At 35.3% G+C, this 20,903-nt stretch overlaps 1 long non-coding RNA gene across 2 annotated transcripts in view; it reads right to left on the reverse strand.

Annotated features, from left to right (window-relative positions):
* Positions 1–205: 205 nt before the first annotated feature.
* LOC116514111 overlaps positions 206–20,903 on the reverse strand; it is a 28,273-nt gene continuing 7,575 nt past the window's right edge. Inside the window, exons 2-4 of one of the 2 annotated variants that reach the window (XR_004256075.1) lie at positions 17,005–17,068; positions 16,283–16,402; positions 206–5,625 (exon numbers count right to left, since the gene is read on the reverse strand). This is a non-coding gene — a long non-coding RNA (uncharacterized LOC116514111). The remainder of the gene's footprint in view (positions 5,626–16,282; positions 16,403–17,004; positions 17,069–20,903) is intronic. The other variant, XR_004256074.1, reaches the window with a different exon arrangement.

Genomic DNA, 20,903 nt, shown 5'->3' on the forward strand with positions numbered 1-20,903 from the left:
CACTGGCATACTGGAGACATAGGCTTCAGAAGGCATGGTTCCACTCCATCACACAACCTTCACAGGATATTTTTCTGAATATCCTGAAAGGCTCCATCAATGTAAGAAGGACCTTGTGAGCCACTGATGAACATTCATAAATATCCTCTATCATCAGACAGATTGCTCTGTAGATATAGTATAAACAAATTCCCATCTACGCATGTCAAAAGCAAAACATTTTTTTTATTTTAAATATATTTATGGATATTTATAATTCTGTATCTATCCCATTCTTTTTTAATGACATTGAAGTGGCAACAAAATCAGAAATTCCTTCCTCTTATGTAGTAGTTATTATCAAAATATTTATTTAACAAAGTATTGTATTAGATTTTCCTAACCTTCTCCAGATGTGTTGGAAGAATATTCTCCAGATTTCTTAACTTCTTTGGCCACATTGGTTGTAAATTCTGGAAGTAGAATTTGGCAGATCTAAAAAATCTGTACAATGGAGGGATGAGTTGAACTATCTTAAGCTAGTAGATAGATATGAGAGTCAGAATAATGCATACCTAAATTGTTCAGGTATCAGCTGTTATAGTACTTGAACTGTAAAAGGGCAACACAATGCTCAGTGATAAGATGGAGAGGTAGAAATGTAAAACTTTCAAAAAAATATTGAAGCCATGCACAAACTAGTCACTTAAATAATTAGCTCTAACCCAAAACATATAAATCTCACATCTTGGAAAGGTGGAAAAATTCAAGACATTTTTAGATCTTTTCTTTTTCTTTAAGGCTTTTACAAAAATTAAGATGGGGACAAAAGGAAATTTGGGGAAATTTTGGAAAATTCTTCAATGAAAAACCATTGTCATATAGTGTCTATGATGTTAAGGGTAACAGTGAAGATCCTGATTTAAATCATCACTCAAACATGAAGTTTACTAAGTGACTGAGAATAATTCCTACTCAAGCTAGTCTACTTCACAGGATTATTATTGTGGAAATAAAACTACAAAAGAAAACCCACCCCATGTAAGCTATCTTAAGCTTGTACTGAAAAAATTTAAAAAATATGTAAATTCAATATAATCATTAAAATCATGATTCTACTTAGGTATATCATTGAAGAAATGCATCACTACAAAATGAACCAGAAAGGATGTTGCAAAATATGAAAATCCAGCATGAATACATTGGATGAATAGCAAAATACATCTTACCATCCTAGGGAAGACCTTGACCAAGGGTTTTATGTGATGTTCTGCCCAATTACAAATGTGGATGGACAAATACAAGATGCTTATTCTGCCTTAAATCAGGCATCTCTCCCAAACAAGGGTTTGTACCTGCAGCAAGCCTCTACTGTGGCATTGTGCCAACATTTTGGGATAGGATTGTCATTATCTAACTATCATATCAAATATCTTCTCTACCGAGGCCGACCTGTGAGTATTTGAGGGCAGCAATTAGCTAATAAATAACCAATACCTAGAGTGTTTAGATCAGAGATCTCAAAACTTGGCAACTTTAAGACTTGTTGAAGTCCACAAGTCTTAAAGTTGCCAAGTTTTGAGATCTCTGGTTTAGATGAAGCATAATATAAAAAAACATATTTGGGCAGAAAAGGGAAGAAAGCTATTAGTTTGTTATTTATTAAATTTATATGGCATTTATTTATAAAGCAAACATTACACTTTAAAGGATGCAATGTGGCAATTTAAGAAAGCAGATTTCAGTATTTTGAAGATCACAAAACAATAATAAGATTTGAAGCCAGGAACAAAATAAGGTCATAGTTATAAGAGTAAAATTAGAGTTGTTAGGTCATTCAGGTGCTATTTTAAATTGCAAACAAAGAGGGCTTAATGATTGTCGTGCAATTTCAAACTGGCATTCTTTTTCAAGATTCTTTAAAGAAGTACACAAATTAAATGTGTATTTTTGTGTCAGGGTGTTTATTCCTGTCTTACAGCAAGCCCAATTTTTCCAGGCATCAGGCATTGTTTAGAGAGGTTTTTGCTAGCTGTTTTAATTAGAAGCTTATCACTTTCCTGGAATGGATTTATAAAGAACAAAAAGTTCTACATCTTGCTTTTTGCAGGCCTTCTAAGACTTCATAGAAACATCTCAGAAAAGCACAATCTAATGTAGCTTCCTATAATTTCCTTTTAGCTTGGTTGTTTGCCATCTTTTGCATTTAATTGCCTGTTAATAACAAAGCAGTGGTGTGTAATGAACCAAATATTATTGTGGATGGACAAGAGCATTTAAACTGAACAAATTCCCAGTTTTGATTGCTCAAGAATCTGGTTTTTGCCTGCTTTTTTTTGTCATTTTGCATCATCATTAAACCAATTCTGAACAGAAAAAGGGCATAAAAATACTGCAAAAAATTTGAATCATTAAATTAATTCTGAATAGAAAAAAGTATAAAACTATTGCAACAAATTTAATCAATATTATTAATGATGGCATTCATAAGTACTCAAAGAACATAGCATTATGATATCATTATGAGAGTAGGATTAAATTTTGTTGTTTATATTTTCCTCCCACAGAAAATGATTTTTTTAAAATGTTTTCAAACCCATATTTAAGACAAGTTAAGTAAGAAAAAGACAGCACACCTAATGTGTTACCAAGACTGGTTGGGAAGGACAACTTCTCATAAGAAGTTTATCCAAAATAGTTTTTTGGATGCTACTCTGGTCATAGGTGCAAGGCTGGAAGCAGGAAGGAACAATGACCTTTGAAGAAACTTTAGTGATAACCAGTTGATCTAGTTAGCACATGAGCAGAATATGATTCCCTGCATTTCAAGCCGGGCATGTTTTTAATGTACCACCTCATAGCCCAACTATTCACAATGAAATGTATAATTCACACTGGCTGATGAATATCTGACCTTTGAATATATCTGGATTGTCATCATATTTATCAGGTAGGAAGCAGGAAGAAGAGAAGCGGTGTTAGTGACAACACAGGTAACAGGTTAATTTTTTCCAGTTGCATCATTGATTTCTTTCAGTTGAGTCAAACAGATAATCTGAATATCCATCTAGTTCTGCTGGAGGTTCACTAGATTCTTACACCAGAGGAAGCCATTGGAAACTTATTTATCAATCAATCATGCTTTTCAGAAAATGTGATTAAAAACAATCAATCCAAACTTCTCACTTCAATGCTTTGAAGAAATGAAACATCAGACAACATAAGAATTGGCAATTTTTTCCAATTACATTCTCTCCTACTCATGGATATAGCTGTAGCTGTGTTTAGTTATGCTAGGGAACTGATATGTCTTTTATGAGTTTAAAACTCACAAGTAGGTCATCACAGCTTATACATTTGCTGAAAAAAGACCATCAGAAAATTGATTACCTGTTAAATATAAGTTTATACAAATTGTATCCTAAGATTCCAAAGTTATATCAAGCCATGATCAATAGAAGGAAACATCACATTCTATTGGCACTGATTGGCTGTTTCCAGTTTGAAATACTGCTTCATTACTTTATTGATTAAATACATATCTACTTTGCTGCAGTTTACACAATCTATCAAAAATAAAAATCTACCCAATTAGAACCATTATAGAGTAGGATCATTGTCAAAAGCATCAAAAGCAAATAAACAGTCCACAACAAGAAAGATAAGTGTAATCAGTGAAAAATAAGGAAAAGAACAAGATGACATCAGTTAGAAACATAAGAAAAGCCCTCAAGATAATTTCACTCTTTAACATACGTATATCTAAAAAACAGAAGGACAGGGGTTAGCTCTACCTCCATTGGGATGTAGTTATAATTCTTCTGAACCTTTCAGTAATGTGATACTATAAGTATTTCCCCCTTAAAAGTATCCTAGCCTTCCCCGATTGGAGAAGGTAATCCTGTAGATACTCTGGAAAAATGGCAAAAATACTAATGTGATGGATTCCCATACAGTAATCTAGACTCTGACCATGATAAGCTCCCCCTCCCCTATTTTATTGCCCCATGCCCTGCCCACCCCCCAAAAAATACATTGTTTCTTAGGAGTTACTATATATTCTCATAGCAGTGTCAGAGTTTCAGGATAACTAAGTGAAGATCAATTGATAGTAAAGATTATTTCACTTCATGAGGTGAATATATTAAATGAATTTAAAGATAACTAACTTGCTTGTTTTGCATTTTGCTTTGTTTGAATGTCACATACTAGTTGACCAGATTTCAAAGTAAAAAAAAAAAAGACAATATACTGTGTGTCTTTTAGTCAATCTTAACTCCTAGCTTGGACAAATTCCTGCAGGTATTTTTGGCAACATTTTTGGCAATGATTTGTCCTTGCCTTCTTCCTCCTAGAGAAAAAGAAACTGGCCCACATCACCCAGCTGGCTTTATGCCTAAAGCAGGACTAGAACTCACTCTCTCCCAGTTTCTACCCTCATGCCTTTAACTACTACATAAAACTGTCTCTCTATAAAACTGGTATTATTAATTAATACCAGGCACAATTTAACTAGGTTGCAAAAATGTTAATGATCATTATATGATAGCAAACAGACACATTAATAAGGTAGGTCTTTCCTCTAATCTAGTGGCCAACTGGAGTTTTGTAATCCCAAATACTATTCCTATATACAATGAACTATGATCCATATTATGATTTGTTTGACCCTGCTAATATTACTACTATCAGCCATCTGGGGATCTTGAAATCTGGAAAATGTTCCTGATATGGGAGTATGCTTAAAATGTCTCTTCAAAAGCTGTCTGGTTACCTTGTCATGTAAAGTTATGAGTATATACTAAATGCATATGATGGTATGTATCATTTAAGGTAATTTACACCAACATAGCTTAGTTGCTTTAAGATTCATTGGTAAAAAAAAAATTACACACAGAAAGGGCAGCGTGTCCTGCTAAGACCATGATGCTTTGTAATAAAGAGATAAGAGAAGTTGCAAAATTGCAAGGCATGGTGATAACACAAGCATTTGTGGGGCGGGAGGAATCAATTGTCTGCTTTGATAACTCTGCTACATTTTCTAATTTCTACTGTATCTTGACAAAACCAATGGCCATACTGGGTGTTTTACAATTGGCACAGAATAGGATATAATCACATTTGTATTATATTTCTGTGGAAATTTCCAGAGCCTGCTCATCTCTAAGAAATATTGTTGGAAACACTGGCTGGAAAAATGTACTTAGGATATTTATAGCCAGTACCCAGCCCATAGGCAGTGAATGTGAATTTTAAATATGCATTCTCTTGGACAGATAAACACTCTTCTTAGATAAGAGGCAGTTCTAACAATAGAACTAATGTGCCATGTGGAATAAGTCTCCATGTAGCCCAACAAAGAACAAAAGCCTTAGCCATTCCTCTGAGAAAATGTGGCTTAAGAAAAAATGATTGATTATTGATTATATGCCATCAGGTCATTGCCAAATTATAACAACAATATAGATGGATTTTCTCCATGATGATCTGTCCTTAATCTGTTATTTCAAATCTTCCAAATGTGCACTTATCCCCCATTATAGCTGAATCTATCCATTTTGCTGCTGTTCTTGTCCTCTTTTTCTCTTATGCTTCAGCATTTCCAGCTTTAGACCTTTCTCAAGAGAGCTGGATCTTCATATAATTCTGAAAGAGAATAATTTGAGTTTGGTCAGTTGTGTCTCAAGTGGGTTTTCTTGAGAGTTGATTTATTCAATAATCCATTTCTTTGGTATTCCCAGGAGTCTTCTCCAACACAAAAGTTCAACAGTGTCAATACACTTCCTATTCTACTTAGTATAAAATCCATACAGTTAGGATAATATTAGTCTTAAAGTAAAAGAATTTCAGAATAATAGTCACATATAAAAGGAATGAAGCAAGCAATGAACCAGAAGACTAGTCACACTAAAGAAATGTCCCAAGAAAAGTGAAACAAGTCACTCATGTGAAGACTTGAAAAAAGTTGTGAAAAGGGAGAGATACTTCCTTCCTGTTACATTATAAATTATATTCCATAATGACTTGCATGTGAACAAGTACAGTATTCTTGCTGCCTGATCTACTCCCTATGCTTTAGAAAAGCTAACCATGCCAGATTGTGAAACCTATTTTTACTCCACAATTTGTTACGTTTTTGTAAAAGAATAACATTTAGGATTTCTAGTGCTCCCAAGATGTTCCGAAGTAGTATGTACACAGCTGGTGATAATTTGAATTTTCAGGGTTAATTTAGCCTCTCCAAAGACTTTCGAAAGTTCTGCAAGCTGAAAAGCTGCAGATTGAAAACTAAACACAAAAAATGCCCCCATCACTAAAAAAAAAAAAAAAAGCATTTACAATAGTGTTATTGCAAAAATTAACATGGAGTAAGTCCTCATTGAAAGAAAGTTGAAGTATTTTAGGAATTAATTCCCTCTACCCCCACCATCTGTTTTTGATTTAAAGAAGTTCAAGGCTATGGTGCAATGCTTTGGAATATCTTGTAGTACATCCTGCACCCTTTAAATGAACTGCTTAGAGTAACTGTATTGAGCAACAAGAACTATTTGGCAATGGGATAAAGATGACACTTCCATGGAGTAGAATAATTCTCAATGAAAATTCTGATATTGACACTCTTTATGAGTGTGGTATTGTCAGTTCTGACAGAAACACTTATAAAGGAGTTAAAATACATTCCTATTCAGAAAAGATTGCCAAATCTAATAGAACATTTGTAAATCCACAAATAACACAAGTTCAAATTGGATGGTGTAGCAAAATGATCACTTTTTTCAGCTTCCTGTTATTGCACCTAAGATGCTACAAAAAATACAGGAGGATTTGCTGGCCATTATAGAGTCAAAGGCTCTTTTTTCTTAGATAGGTTTATTAGATTTTTATTATATATTTAAAATTAAAAATAAATATTAAATATATTTATATTTATAAATATATAAATATTTATTCTATTATTATTATTGTACAATTGTATCACAGCGGCCAGTTGTTTCGCCGGATTTGGCATTGGTTACTAGTCGGGCCCCACCCAGGGGCCTAGGACGTCGTAACGTATTTTCGTAATATGCGTGCAGATCCAAGCAGTGCGGCTTTTTGCATTTGACTGATGGTGATTTTGTCAATTTTTAACTGTTTTAAATGTAATTCCAGTGCTTTTGGAATAGCACCCAGTGTGCCAATTACCACTGGAATTACCACTGCTGGTTTGTGCCATAGTCGTTGAATTTCGATTTTTAAGTCCTGGTATCTTGCGATTTTTTCATGTTCCTTCTCGGCGACCCTGCTATCACCTGGTATTGCGATGTCTATGATTGTGACCTTATTTTTCTCAACCAGTGTGATGTCTGGTGTATTATGCGCCAGTATTTTGTCGGTTTGTATACGGAAATCCCACAAGATCTTGACCATCTGATTTTCGGTGACTTTTTCAGGCTGATGTTCCCACCAGTTTGTTGCTGTTTTAATATTATAATTTTTGCACAAATTCCAATGGATCATTTGTGCTACTGAATTGTGCCGCAATTTATAATCAGTCTGTGCGATTTTTTTACAGCAGCTGAGTATGTGATCAACAGTTTCATCAGCTTCTTTGCAAAGTCTGCATTTGGCATCATCAGAGGATTTTTCGATTTTGGCCTTAATGGCATTTGTGCGGATAGCTTGTTCTTGCGCAGCCAGGATTAGTGACTCTGTTTCTTTCTTTAATGTACCTGTTTTTAACCATAACCAAGTTTGTTCACTGTCCACTTTATCTTTTATTTTTTCCAGAAATTGACCATGCAGTGCTTTGTTCTGCCAACTCTCCATTCTTGATTTTATCACATCTTTTCTGTATTCTTGTTTTGTCTGTTGGGCCTTCAGTAGATTTTTGTTCTTTACTTCGATTAATAGATGTTCTTGAGTGTCTTTTAAATAATCAGCCAGTGCATGTTTTTCTTCTTCAACTGTTTGCTTCACTTGTAATAATCCTCTGCCACCTGATTTTCGGGGCAGATATAGTCTATCAGTATCACCACGTGGATGTAAACTGTAGTGCATTGTCATTAGTTTCCTGGTTTTTCGGTCCAAAAGGTCCAAATCAGCTTGTGTCCAGTTAACTATGCCAGCTGTGTATCTTATAACTGGTATTGCCCAGGTATTTATGGCCTTGATTGTATTTCCACCATTCAATTTAGATTTCAAAATTTTCCTAACTCTGTTGGTGTACTCTCGCCTGACAATAGTTTTTACTTCTCCATGCTTGATGTTATCCAACTGCAGAATGCCTAAGTATTTGTAGGCTTCATTTTCTTTGCATTTAATTAGTTGGCCATTGGGCATTTCAATTCCCTCAGATGCAGTGATTTTGCCCCTTTTTATGGATACAGTGGCGCATTTTTCCATGCCAAACTGCATTGAAATATCGGTGCTGAATACTCGGACTGTATTTGTCAATGATTGGATTTCTATTTCTGACTTGCCATAGAGTTTCAAATCATCCATATATAGTAAGCTGATCTTTTGTGCCCCTGCTCCTTCTTTTGTTGCCTTTTTGCTCTACTGGCAAGATGTTGTTTGTTTCCAAATAATCCATCATGTTATCTGCAATAATGCCTGTGAGTAATTTGAAGGTTGTTGGTAAGCATGTTATTGGTCTATAGTTTTCAGGTGTTGTTCCTTTAGTTGGATCTTTCTGAATCAAGTATGTTTTTCCAGTTGTCAACCATTCATCAATTTGGCCCTTTTGTAAAATTTCATTCAGTTGCCTGGCCAATATTGCATGTAAACTGGTCAGATATTTGAGCCAGAAACCATGTAATTGGTCCTTTCCAGGTGATGTCCAATTCTTTAAAGTTTGTTACTTTCAATGTCCATTCTTGAATTGTAGGCAAGTCTTCCTTCTTCCAATATTGCGCCACCAACAGTCTTGCTGCAGTTATCAGGTGCAGAATCAAATTGGTCTCTACCACTGTAAAGTCAGTACATATACCTAGTAAAAATAACTGAGGACTAAACTTTATCCTTCTTTTAAAAACATTTTGCATGACCCACCATATTTTTATCCAAAATGCCTTAACCTTTTGGCAGGTCCACCATATATGATAATATGTAGCATCGAGAGAACCACACCTCCAACATTTAGGCTGTACATTCGGATACATAGAAGCCAACTTTTTAGGATCTAAATGCCATCTATAGAACATCTTGTAAAAATTTTCTCTCAGATTTTGAGCTTGTGTAAATTTCACATTTCTTACCCAGATTCTTTCCCATGTATCCAACATTATTGGTTCCTCAATATTTTGAGCCCATTTTATCATACAATCTTTAACTAATTCTGTTTCCGAATCCATCTGTATTAATACATTATATATCCTCTTTATATGCATTAAGCTTTGATCTCTTATTTGTTTAAGCAGATTATCCTCAACTTGAATAAAACCAATTTTTTGATCTATTTTCCACCTAGCCTGTAATTGCCCATACTGGAACCATGTTTGAACTACCTTCTCCTCTTTTAATACCTCTAAAGATTTTAATTGTAATACCCCCCTTTCCGAGGTAAGAAGCTGTCTGTAGGTAATTCTGTCCTGTTTTTGTGCTGTATTCATATTTTCAATTGCGTGTCTAGGAATTGCCCACATGGGTATCTTGTCATTTAATTTATATTGGTATTTCTTCCAGACCCGCAATAAAGCATTTCTTAAAATATGACTTTTAAAGTTCTTATCCAATTTTTTGTTGAATAACAGGTAAGCATGCCAACCAAATACCAGATCATGTCCCTCAATGTTCAATATTCTATCATTGGTTAAGTGAATCCAATCACTAATTACAGATAATACCACTGCATCATAATATAGTTTTAAATTAGGTAGTTTCAATCCTCCTCTCTCACGTACATCTTGCATTATTTTCATCTTTACCCTCGGCTTCTTTCCTGCCCACACAAATTTGTTGATACCCTTCTGCCATTCTAAAAGGTTCGCATCTTTTTTAAGTATAGGTAACATTTGGAAGAGAAATAAAAATTTTGGTAAAATGTTCATTTTCACTGCCGCTATCCTACCCAGCAAAGATAAGTGCAATTTCTCCCATTTTTTCATCTCTGTCTGTATGCTATGCCAAAGTGGTTCATAATTATGCTTATATAATTTCCCATTTGAAGTTAAAATGTTAACTCCAAGATATTTGACTTTTTTAACTACCTCACATCCTAGCATCACTCCTAATTCTTCCTTTTGTTTAATATTCATATTTATAGCTAATATTTTGGTTTTTCCTAAGTTTATTTTAAAGCCCGACACTTGACCATATTGATTAATCATATTCATTAAAACCATACTAGATTCCTGCGGTTGTTCCAATATTATGACCAAATCATCCGCAAAAGCGCGGACTCTATATTCTTGCTGCCTAATCTTGATCCCTTTTAAACCATCCAAGCCCCGTATTTTATTCAACAATACTTCCAAAGTTATAATAAACAATAATGGGGACAAAGGACAGCCCTGTCTTGTACCTTTTCCAATTTGAAAAGAGTCTGTTAGACTTCCATTGACTATGATTTGTGCTGTTTGCTGTTGGTATATTGCTTTAATTGACTGTAAAAAATTATCTCCTATCTGCATTTTTTGCAGTATCTTCAACAGAAATTGCCAGTTAACTCGATCAAAGGCCTTCTCAGCATCCAAAAATATAAACGCAGCAGGGATCTGGTTGTTCTTTCCCAAATATTCTAATGCATTAATAATTAATCTAACATTACTTTTCATCTGCCTCCCTTGTATAAAACCTGTTTGGTCCGTATGTATCAATTGTTGAGTGACCAACATTAACCTATTTGCTAATATTTTAGTAAAAATTTTATAATCTACATTCAGTAATGAAATAGGTCTATAATTTTTGGGTTGAGTAGTATCTTGATCTTCTTTGGGTATCAAAGATATAAACGCTGTCTTCCAAGATGGAGGGACTTTACCTTCCGTTTGAATCATATTAAATAATTCTCTAAGAGGTTCTACCATTTCTAACTGTAAGTTTTTATAGTAAACCGCTGTCAAGCCATCTGTACCTGGTGCTTTCCCTGACTTTAATTGCTTAATTACCTGCAGGATTTCCCCCGAGGTTATTGGTTGATTCAATTTTTGCCTGTGTTCTTCTCTAACTGAAGGTATTTTCTCTTTGTCTAAATATTTGTCTATGTCTAAACCATTAATTTTATCCCCTTTATACAGTTCTGTAAAAAATTCCCAGAAAGCCTTTTGAATCTCTTCCTGTTGAAATACCTCCTTCCCTCTGTAAATCAGTTTAGATATATTTCGAGTTTTCCTTTTTTTTCCTAATCTGATAAGCTAACCATCTGCCAGGTTTGTTTGCATTACAAAAAGTATTGTGTTTTGCATATAATAGATTAGTAGCCACCTGGTCAGAGATCAACATGTCAAATTGAGATTTTAATATGTTAATAGCTTCCTTAACCTTTGTATCGTCTGGGTTCATTGTTAACTCCAGCTCTTTTCTCTTAATTTCCTCTTCCAGTTCTGTTCGTTTTAACCCTTGCTTATTTCTATGTGTTTTATTTATATTCATCAAAACTCCTCTCATATACGCTTTGCTTGCGTCCCATACAAATTCCATAGATGTACCCTTATTCATATTCAAAACAAAATATTCAGATAGTAATTTTTTACAATCATTAATATACTTTTCATATCTAAATAAGTTTTCGTTCAATCTCCAAGACCTTCTTGCCTGCACTACCCTTCCCAACTCCATCCAAACTGGGTTATGGTCCGAAAGGATCCTAGCTGCAATCTTTGTTTTCTTGACCCTAGAAAGCAAATCATTAGTGGTTAGAATAAAATCAATCCTTGAGAGGGATTGATGCCTGTCCGAGAAGAAAGTGAAGTCACATTCCTCTGCATTTCTTTCTCGCCAAATATCTCTCAATTCAAAATCATCCATAATGTCAAAGAAAGATTTGGGTAACTTTGCTCGCATCTTGGTATTTAGGCGGGAAATCTTCTTATCTCTCTTAGTGTCTATCACTCCATTCCAGTCACCCAATAGTATACAGGAACTATAGTCCCACTGTACTAATTTAGCATGAAGATTTCTATAGAATCTATCTTGCTGTTGATTGGGAGCATAAATTCCCAAAAGTAATGTCTTTTTCCCTTCTAAGATTAAGTCTAAAGCAATATATCTTCCGAAGGGATCTGCTTCTATTAATTCAGCTTTCATATCTTTTCTTAAGTATACAACTATACCATTCTTCTTTTCCATAGCAGAAGCTGCAAAATGTTGACCAAGTTTTGAGTTGATCAAATATTTTTGATCAGTTGACTTGATATGAGTTTCTTGCAAACAAATTACAACGTTCTTAAACTGTTTGAGATAATGAAATATTTTCTTCCTCTTCTGTGGAGAGTTCAGTCCGTTGACATTCCATGTTAAAATCTTAGTTGTCATCTTTGGTTGGTTGAAGCATTTTTAGAGCTTCCTGCACGGCCTGTTTAACCTTAGGTCTAGCTCCTCCCATTGCTTCCAGATTTGTTGTTGTAGATCCTTGATCGATGGCCGATGATTGTTGATGCTGTTGCTTTTTAGCTTGTTTCTCCATACGTCTAGTAGTCATGCGGCTAGGTCTTGGTTCCATAGCACCTTGCACTTCTAGAGAAGAAAGATGCTCCATCTTGTCTGGTGGTTGTGTAGTTTGCTGTCTATCCTGTCCTTCTTGTGGTCTTTCTCTAGGTCCAGATGGTGCAGGGTGTCCGGCCTTCAATATATTATAATAAAAATCTCGGGCTTTCCATACAGAGTTGAGGCGGTACCTTTGCTTATCAAATGTAAATATGATGCCAAATGGTGCATCCCATCTATACTGTATCTGACGATTTCTGAGTTCTTCGACCAAAAAAGCGTAGTCTCTCCTGGCTCTTAACATTTGAGGTGGTATCTCTTTCAAAACAACCAGGTCTTGACCGCCAATTTGAAGCTTAGTGTTATAAGATGCTTGCAGTACCATATTTCTAAACTCTCTTGTAGTAAAATATATAACGATGTCTCGAGGAAGCTGCTTCTGCTTTGCCAGCCAGGAGTTAACGCGGTAAGCTTTGTCAATTTGCCAGTCTTGATTGGTCCCTGGTCTTCCCATCAAAAGCTTCCGATAGGATCTGTTTCAGGTTCTCCTGTTTCTCCTCACGCAGCCCCCTTACTCTTAATGCGAACTCCATTTGTCGGTACTGTATCATAATAATTTCTTTTTCAGCATTTTCCACTTTTTGTTCCACCACCTCTGTTTTCAATGTCAAGTTAGCATTGGCATCATTAAGAACCTCTAGAGTATCTTCCACTCCAGAAATATGTTCTGTTAATACAGTTACAAGACTCAGCATGTCATCTCTAATTTTATCAACCTTAGCATCAAATTTCTCATACAGCTCCTGTTTAAGTCCTTTTATTTCACTTTTAATTTCTTCTTTCATTTCTTTTATTTCCTCTTTTCTCTCCTGCTTTACCACCTCTCTATTATCTCTAAACTTATCTTCCATTTTAATTGTCTGTGCATTAAGAGCCTCGCTTAGATTACTCAGGAAAAATTCTTTCGTTAACACATCCCCAGCAGGGGGTGTAGGAAGCGGAGGCTGCAGCTTTGTGCCAGGCACTGAGGATGTGCCCCTGGAAGTAGAGGGTGACGACTTCAAGTTAATATTTGGTTTTGAGGCCATTTCAAAATTTATCTGCCTGCAGTTAATAAAACTCTTTTGCCTGAATATGCAGCTTTAAGTAAAGAGGCTTTTATTTTGAAGTTTAAGGCTTGGCAAAACTTTCAGTGAGTAAACATTGTAACAAGACCATTCAGCAGATTCATCACCATTTAACTTCCAAATAAGCAAGGTTAATGAAGGAGTAAAATTCTTCTATTGTGAAACCAAAACAAATGATAAGCAATCTCTTTTGTTTTGAATTCTTGTGAGGATTAGCAAAAAGTGTTCGTTATTACCGGAGAAACCGGCCTGCTCGGCGCCATTTTAGAAGCCTCTGAGTAAATAATTTTTCGGAGGAGAAAAAGAAAAGAAGCTAAAATGTTGATAAGCAATTATTGTCCACAGTAAACGGATCCAGCTCGTGATAAGAATAAATCAAACAAAACTTTGAGCAGAGTGGGAGAGACCTACTTTGTCCTGCACAAGGCAGTTTGAAGTTCCCAGCACGGACAGCCGTTCTGCCTTGGGCTAGCCCCCCTTTCCTTGCAAGCACAAAAGCTGCAAAAATCGAAGAGCATTTGCCAGCAAAACAGTTTCTTCTTTCCTTCTTGCCTGAAGGATAAGAAAACCTGATAAGACGTCAGATGGAAGATCCTCTAAACAGGTACGTAGCCAGGAATTCGGAGGCAGCTGATTTTTTGCTGCCTCCACCAGCATCTGCACTATATTTTTGTCGTTTTGTTGGCTGGTCCACTTGTAGCCCACTTGTCGACGGATGTCCAGGGACCTCAACATCCGCCGCGGCCCTTGTTAACCCGCGCGACGACCGATGCGGTATGGAATTCTTATTCGTTTTTTTCACCATATTGTATGGGTTGGCGGGGGTTTTTTTTATGGGACCAGATGCCAACCTGATCCCAACCTTCCTCCTTTCTCATCCGGGCTTGGGACCGGCAACGGCGGAGTTTTATTATTATTATTATTATTATTGTTATTATTATTATTATATGAGGTGGGGGGAAACAGCTAGCCATATTAAATCAAACACACAGCCCACAATAATCTCCAGGTGCTATTAAGAAAATGGATATGTTTAACATTTTCTCTGTGTCCTGTGCTAAGCATATTGGGCTACAAGCTTAGTCTACAGTTCTTGATCCACAGCTTAACATTGCTTAAAGTATATTTCTATATTTCTAATTTTTACAGTAAATTTCTAATTTTTACAATATATTTCTAATTTTTACAGTTTATCACTCAGAGGAGATATAGTAAAGTGTGATTCTAATATATGGATAGAAAAAGAGCAAAATGGTGAATCCAAGGCAGAATTCCCCAACCTTTCTGGCCTTGTGGACCAATGGTGGTTGGGGAGAGAAGATGGATCTACACAGCAACTGCACATGCACGCAGCTCCATCTGCTCAAATGGAGCACACATGCATGTTTACCCGCTGCTCATGCATGTTGGGATGGCCATGTGTGCAGAGTCACCATTATGTCTGCAGCCCAGCTGCAAACACCTAATGACCCACTAGTGGGACATCACCCAAAGGTTGGGAACCCCTGTTGCAAGGCATATCATAATCACCTTATCAAAAGTTCCAAGAATAGGGCCCATGCCTATTGCCACATATAGCACATTTTCTGACACATATTTCAAGCAATATTTGGTTGCCCTGCAAATGAACCATGACCTATTTGATATCTGTGCCAGATTTGCCCTAATCTTTTTATGACTTTTCCAACACATACCATTGCCAGCCACCTTTGAATTTAAAACTTTGGATTGATGATAACTGTAAAAGCAATTATCTACGAATAGAAGACAATATATTTAGATGCAAGAAGAACTAATATAATAATGTAATATATTAATGTCCATATGCTTTATTTAGTTTTCAAAAATATCTGGGGATATAATTTGGAATTACTGGTTAAGCAATGTAATCTTCATCAGTTACTATTTTGTATATTTTTACATCTCCACAAATTTTACATGATTCTATTTTATAAAATACAACCCAAATGCTTATAGTTTTTCTAATTCTTTAATGAATCAAGAGAGGTCATCAAGATGACTGTTCAGGAGTGGGATTCTACCAGTTTGGCCTGATTCGGGAGAATCAGTAGCTCAAAAGATCAGCTGAGAGCAAACCAGTTGGCTCCAACCTTCAGGTAGCCCGCTCACCCGCCCATGGGCTATACTCACCTATATTTCCTTGTTTTTTAGCCCAGCTGATAGGTGGATAGATTGCCATGCCTCAGCTGTTTTCTTGTGAAGTGTGCATGTGCACGCATGAAGCAAGCCAGTTGTTAAACCAGTAGGATCCCACCCCTGTGACTGTTGATTATTGAACAATGTATATATTTTAATCAGATATTTCTATTATTCATTATGTTTATCCAGCTCCCCTTTCAAATCCTTTTGTTATTGACAAGTGTACATACAGCAAGCCTATCTTGGCAAAAATAGGAATATAAATTACTCAGCATGGATTAAGAAACAGATGGTCTGTTTCAAATTCTTGGTCTAAAAGAAAACTAAAGAACAACTTGACTAATAGAGATTTCATTAAATATGACTACTTATTAAGTAAAATTACTCACGGACAAGGAGATCTGGATTAAAAAACTGGTAGATGGAAAGGGCCTACAATGCATTTTCTCCACGCCATTTCGCTGTTTCCATTCTTCTCTCCATCTCCATTATGCTATATCAGTGTGAATCTTGAATTGAACAAGAAATAACAGCTGACGGAGATGTAATAGAAAAATGACCATCAGGGGAAAGCATTAAGAGCACACACTGTTCTCTCCTTCCTTGGCGACATTTTGGCTCTAAAGTACTACTCTTGAAACAGAAGCATATGCCAAGAATTCTCTTACATATTTTATTGGATAACATTCAGTTTAAGTTTTCGCACCACAGAAAAGATATACATATAATGTCATACACATATTTAAAGGTACTTTGAAATGAGCCTTAAAATAATCTTTTAAAAAATATGATAATTTCAGTTATCTTTAAAGTCCTTATAATAAGCTTTGTAAGAAATAATCAAAAATGTATCTAAAGTAATGAAAAAATTCTTCAGTTTGCTCCTACATTATGCAAATTTTACTTTGTGGGAGAGTCAATTCTATTTTTGCAGTTTACTTATTTTTCTTACATTATGTCATAGTGTGAAATGCTTATAAATAAAGCATTATTGTTATTAGGGGCGATTTATCCTGTTAGTTTGCACTCAGATGGAGATAATACAATAAACATTGGAATGATTAACACATGTAGTTACTTGCATCTCTAAGTGATTTATTTCCATATTTACCTCCTTCATTCACAACAGCTTCAAAATGGCTTATGGAAGTAGAGGTATAAAAATATTTTAAAAACTAGAACACAAACAAAAACATGAATTAAAAATAAAATAACATATCAAACAGTTAAAAGAGATTTCTCATGCTAAACTCCAAGAAGATGACATCCATCCACCCCTAGGCTAAAAGTAAAGTCACCATATATGGAAGCTACAAGAGAAATATAATATCTCCAATTCTCCATTCTCCAATTTAAAAAGTATAAACTAAAGAGAAGTATGTTTGAACATCTTAAACTTGCACCTTGTAAATGCATGATTCATACACCTAATTAAGGCAGGCAGAGCAAAGATCCTGGGGCGGGGCGGGGGAACTATGTCTATTATTTTAAAATGGTTTGCTCTTGAGAAAGTGTTCTCTACAGCCTTTTCAGGCCTCAGATATCCTTATACAAATTTCTGCAAATAATATGCCTTCTCTCAAAACTAAAAATATCTGAAATCTTCTGAAATCAGCACATCTTATGAAATTTCAAAGTTTTTAGCCCTGAAATATTAATGAAGTTTCATGCGAAAAAGCCAAAATCTTGTAAGATTTGATCATTATTCCATCTTCTGTATCCTGGGGTGACCCTTTGCAATATAACAGATCTTCAGGTACTTGATAAGGGCTATCATAGCTCCACCTTTCATCCTTAGGACTTTGTTTTCACTTTCCTGATTATCAGTGGTGCTCTTTTTCAAATTGTTTCTTGGTTTGACTACTTTTTTTAAACATCATGCCCAGAACAGACACAATATTCAAGGTGAGATATAACAAAAGAAGAATTAGATTAACTACTTTTTAAAAAAAATAGCATTCCATGCAGGACTTCCATATCCTCTTAGAGATATCCATCTTACTGAGGTATGTTCTTCAACTTTATTTTGACATTTCCATATTTTATACTGTAGAATAAAACTGTAGGAGCAGAACAAATGGATCTTGGCCCCTAGTAGCTAATTATCTTAACTTTAACAAAAAGGAAAAAGAAGGGAAAGAAGAACAAAAGAAGGGAAAGAAGAACAAAAGAAGGAAGCAGGTTATGGAAAGCAATATAGCAATACTACTTCAAATTATATACCTCTCCATAACGCTTTATAACATTCTCTGAGCGTCTTGCAATGTCAGCATATTGCCCTCAATAATCTGGGTCCCCATTTTATTGACTTTGGAAGGATGGAAGGCTTGAGTCAATCAGGATCGAACTCCTGGCTATGGGCAAAGTTAGCATGCAATACTTCATTCTAAAAAGGGACGTTAAATAAAAGGGACATTAAATAAAAGGGATATTAAATAAAAGGGACATGATATCTCAGGGCCTAAGACGATGAGCTTGTCGATCAGAAAGGTCGGCAGTTCGATGATTCGAATCCCTAGTGCCATGTAACGGATTGAGCTCCTGTTACTTGTCCCAGCTTCTGCCAATCTAGCATTCTAAAACATATAAAAATGCAAGTAGAAAAATAGGACCACCTTTGGTGGGAAGGTAACAGTGCTCCATGCACCTTTGGCATTTAGTCATGCCAGCTACATGACCACGGAGACATCTTCAGCCAGCGCTGGCTCTTCGGCTTTGAACCGGAGATGAACACTGTCCCTTAGAGTCAGGAATGACTAGCACATATGTGGGAGGGGAACCTTTACCTTACCATTATTGCATTCTAACCACTTCACCCACATGACAGAGTGTGGTGAAAGAAATCACAAGATGGACACACAATGATGTGATTTGGTGCTTTTCTGTGCATTGTGACCTATATTAACTTTTTTTAAAACTGTAGTCGGCAGCCATCCATTTCTAATATAAAAAAAAATTAAACAAGAAATACTCTATGTTGCCAAAGGTCACAATTGATTCTGATTATGTAGATGGGTGAGTGAATACTTTTGGCAATATAGTGTATCTCATATATTTTTTAACGTATCTATATTTGGTGATTTGCTGAGGTGGTACCATTGTTATTAATATATGTTGCTATCTTCCTCTCTTTTAATTGTAATATGAGTATTTCAATTTATTTTTTAGATTACTGTTTTATATATTTTTAATGTACACTGCCCAGAATCACTTTTGTGAGAAGGGCAGACATATATACATGATGACTGAATCAATGCAACAATCAGAGACTGAATCAATGAATATTTCTATGCATCTTTGTGTTTGTATATACACTGCATGAGAAAACCCACTGAAAGTTTGGAAAGAACCTTGCTGAATCCGACCGAAGCTCTTCAAGGCAGCCCTCCATCTCACATAGTAACCACTAGATGCTTCTAGGAAGCTCACAAGTAGCAAGCAGATCAGGACATATGCCAATGTACCACTGAATATAAAGAAACCCATTATTGCAAATTACACATCCCAAATTTAAAGTGAGGAAATACACAAAAAGTTATATAAAGAAACAACTGGCCATCAAAGAACAGTCTCATTTCTTACGATCTAAAATGTTGGTAATAAAAACTTAACTGTACATTGTTCCTTATCAGTTTGATAAGAGGATATTAAGAGTTACTGAAAGAAACACATTCACTTTGAAAAATCTATGTGTATGATTATCAATGTTTCAATAAGCAATTTGACAAAAAGGGCAGATTAGAGATAGAATGTCAGTCACTCCATTTTCTCCAACAGACTTTCATATAGTATTAGTTTAGCCCAGTCTTATTACAAATAATGGATGCCCTGTTTAATTCAGCCTCAAGAGAAAAATAACAGAGTGAACTAGACCAACCACAGTGAGGTGCAAGGAAACAATTACAGCAATTATTCCTATCTTCAGATGTGATAAAATAAAGGTTGAAGAAATTGTCAACAACTCTGCATAGTACGAATACTGGAGAAATACTTTAAACAATAATCAGAAAATCACTCCAGAATAAAATATAAGAGAACATATTAATTAAAACAATGCAAGTGTACTTCAGAAATATATATATTCCTGCTGAAGTATTCCAGCTGAAGCTGAACATATCCAATTGACTGCAGTGGCAGAATTAAAAATTAAATGTCTAATTCATTCTTATTCAAATAAATGTAATGTATAAATTCTTAACATTATTCACAAAGTTCCCTTCATGTCTTTTGATGAAAGTTTTGGTATTGTGGTTCTTAACAAAAAGTAATACCTGTCTGAAAAAGCTGCTTAGCTTTCTTTATGCCAAGTTACCAAGGCATCTAAGAACAGTAACAGAACATGTGGTTTATATTAAAGAGAGGCCAGACTTGGGAATAAGGATTTCTTCCAGTGTTGACCACTGAATATGATCACAGCAGACTAGATGGACAAATAGTGTTTCCTGGTACAGAACAGCTTCCTATATTCTTAAAATAAATGCAAAAGAATGATGATTTAAGAGGGTTTGCCCTTTGGCTCACCCATAGTGCTAATAAAATGCATAGAGATCCTGTCTTATTTTGTGCATACAAAAATCCTTATGTTCATATTATTCTAGAGCTACATACAGATATGTAAGGTCTTTAAAACCTATCCTGATAATTTTCTAGGTCAGTATTATTCATATAGTTCATAAATGAACTACAAATCAGACAGCTACAATTTAATCTAGGATGCTACATTAACCCATATAAACTTGGGGAGTTAATGGTCCAATGTGTTGGGCATATCTAGGAAACGGCTTTCATTCCATGAATCATGGTTAAATTCATATGAATAAACATTCATATGAACATGATCTCTGGGTCATTGTGAAAAATGTGTCTATGACTTTAGATTCATCTGTGATTTTTTTTAAAGAAAAGGAAAGCATTATAAGCCAATATTCAAAACAACCATGGCGTATTATGGTTGCATAGTATTTCCATGCTATATAGTAATATAGTATTTTCATTTCACACATAAAAAAA

The sequence above is a fragment of the Thamnophis elegans genome, chromosome 10 (genome assembly GCF_009769535.1).
Source record: "Thamnophis elegans isolate rThaEle1 chromosome 10, rThaEle1.pri, whole genome shotgun sequence".
Classification (NCBI taxonomy): Eukaryota; Metazoa; Chordata; class Lepidosauria; order Squamata; family Colubridae; genus Thamnophis; species Thamnophis elegans.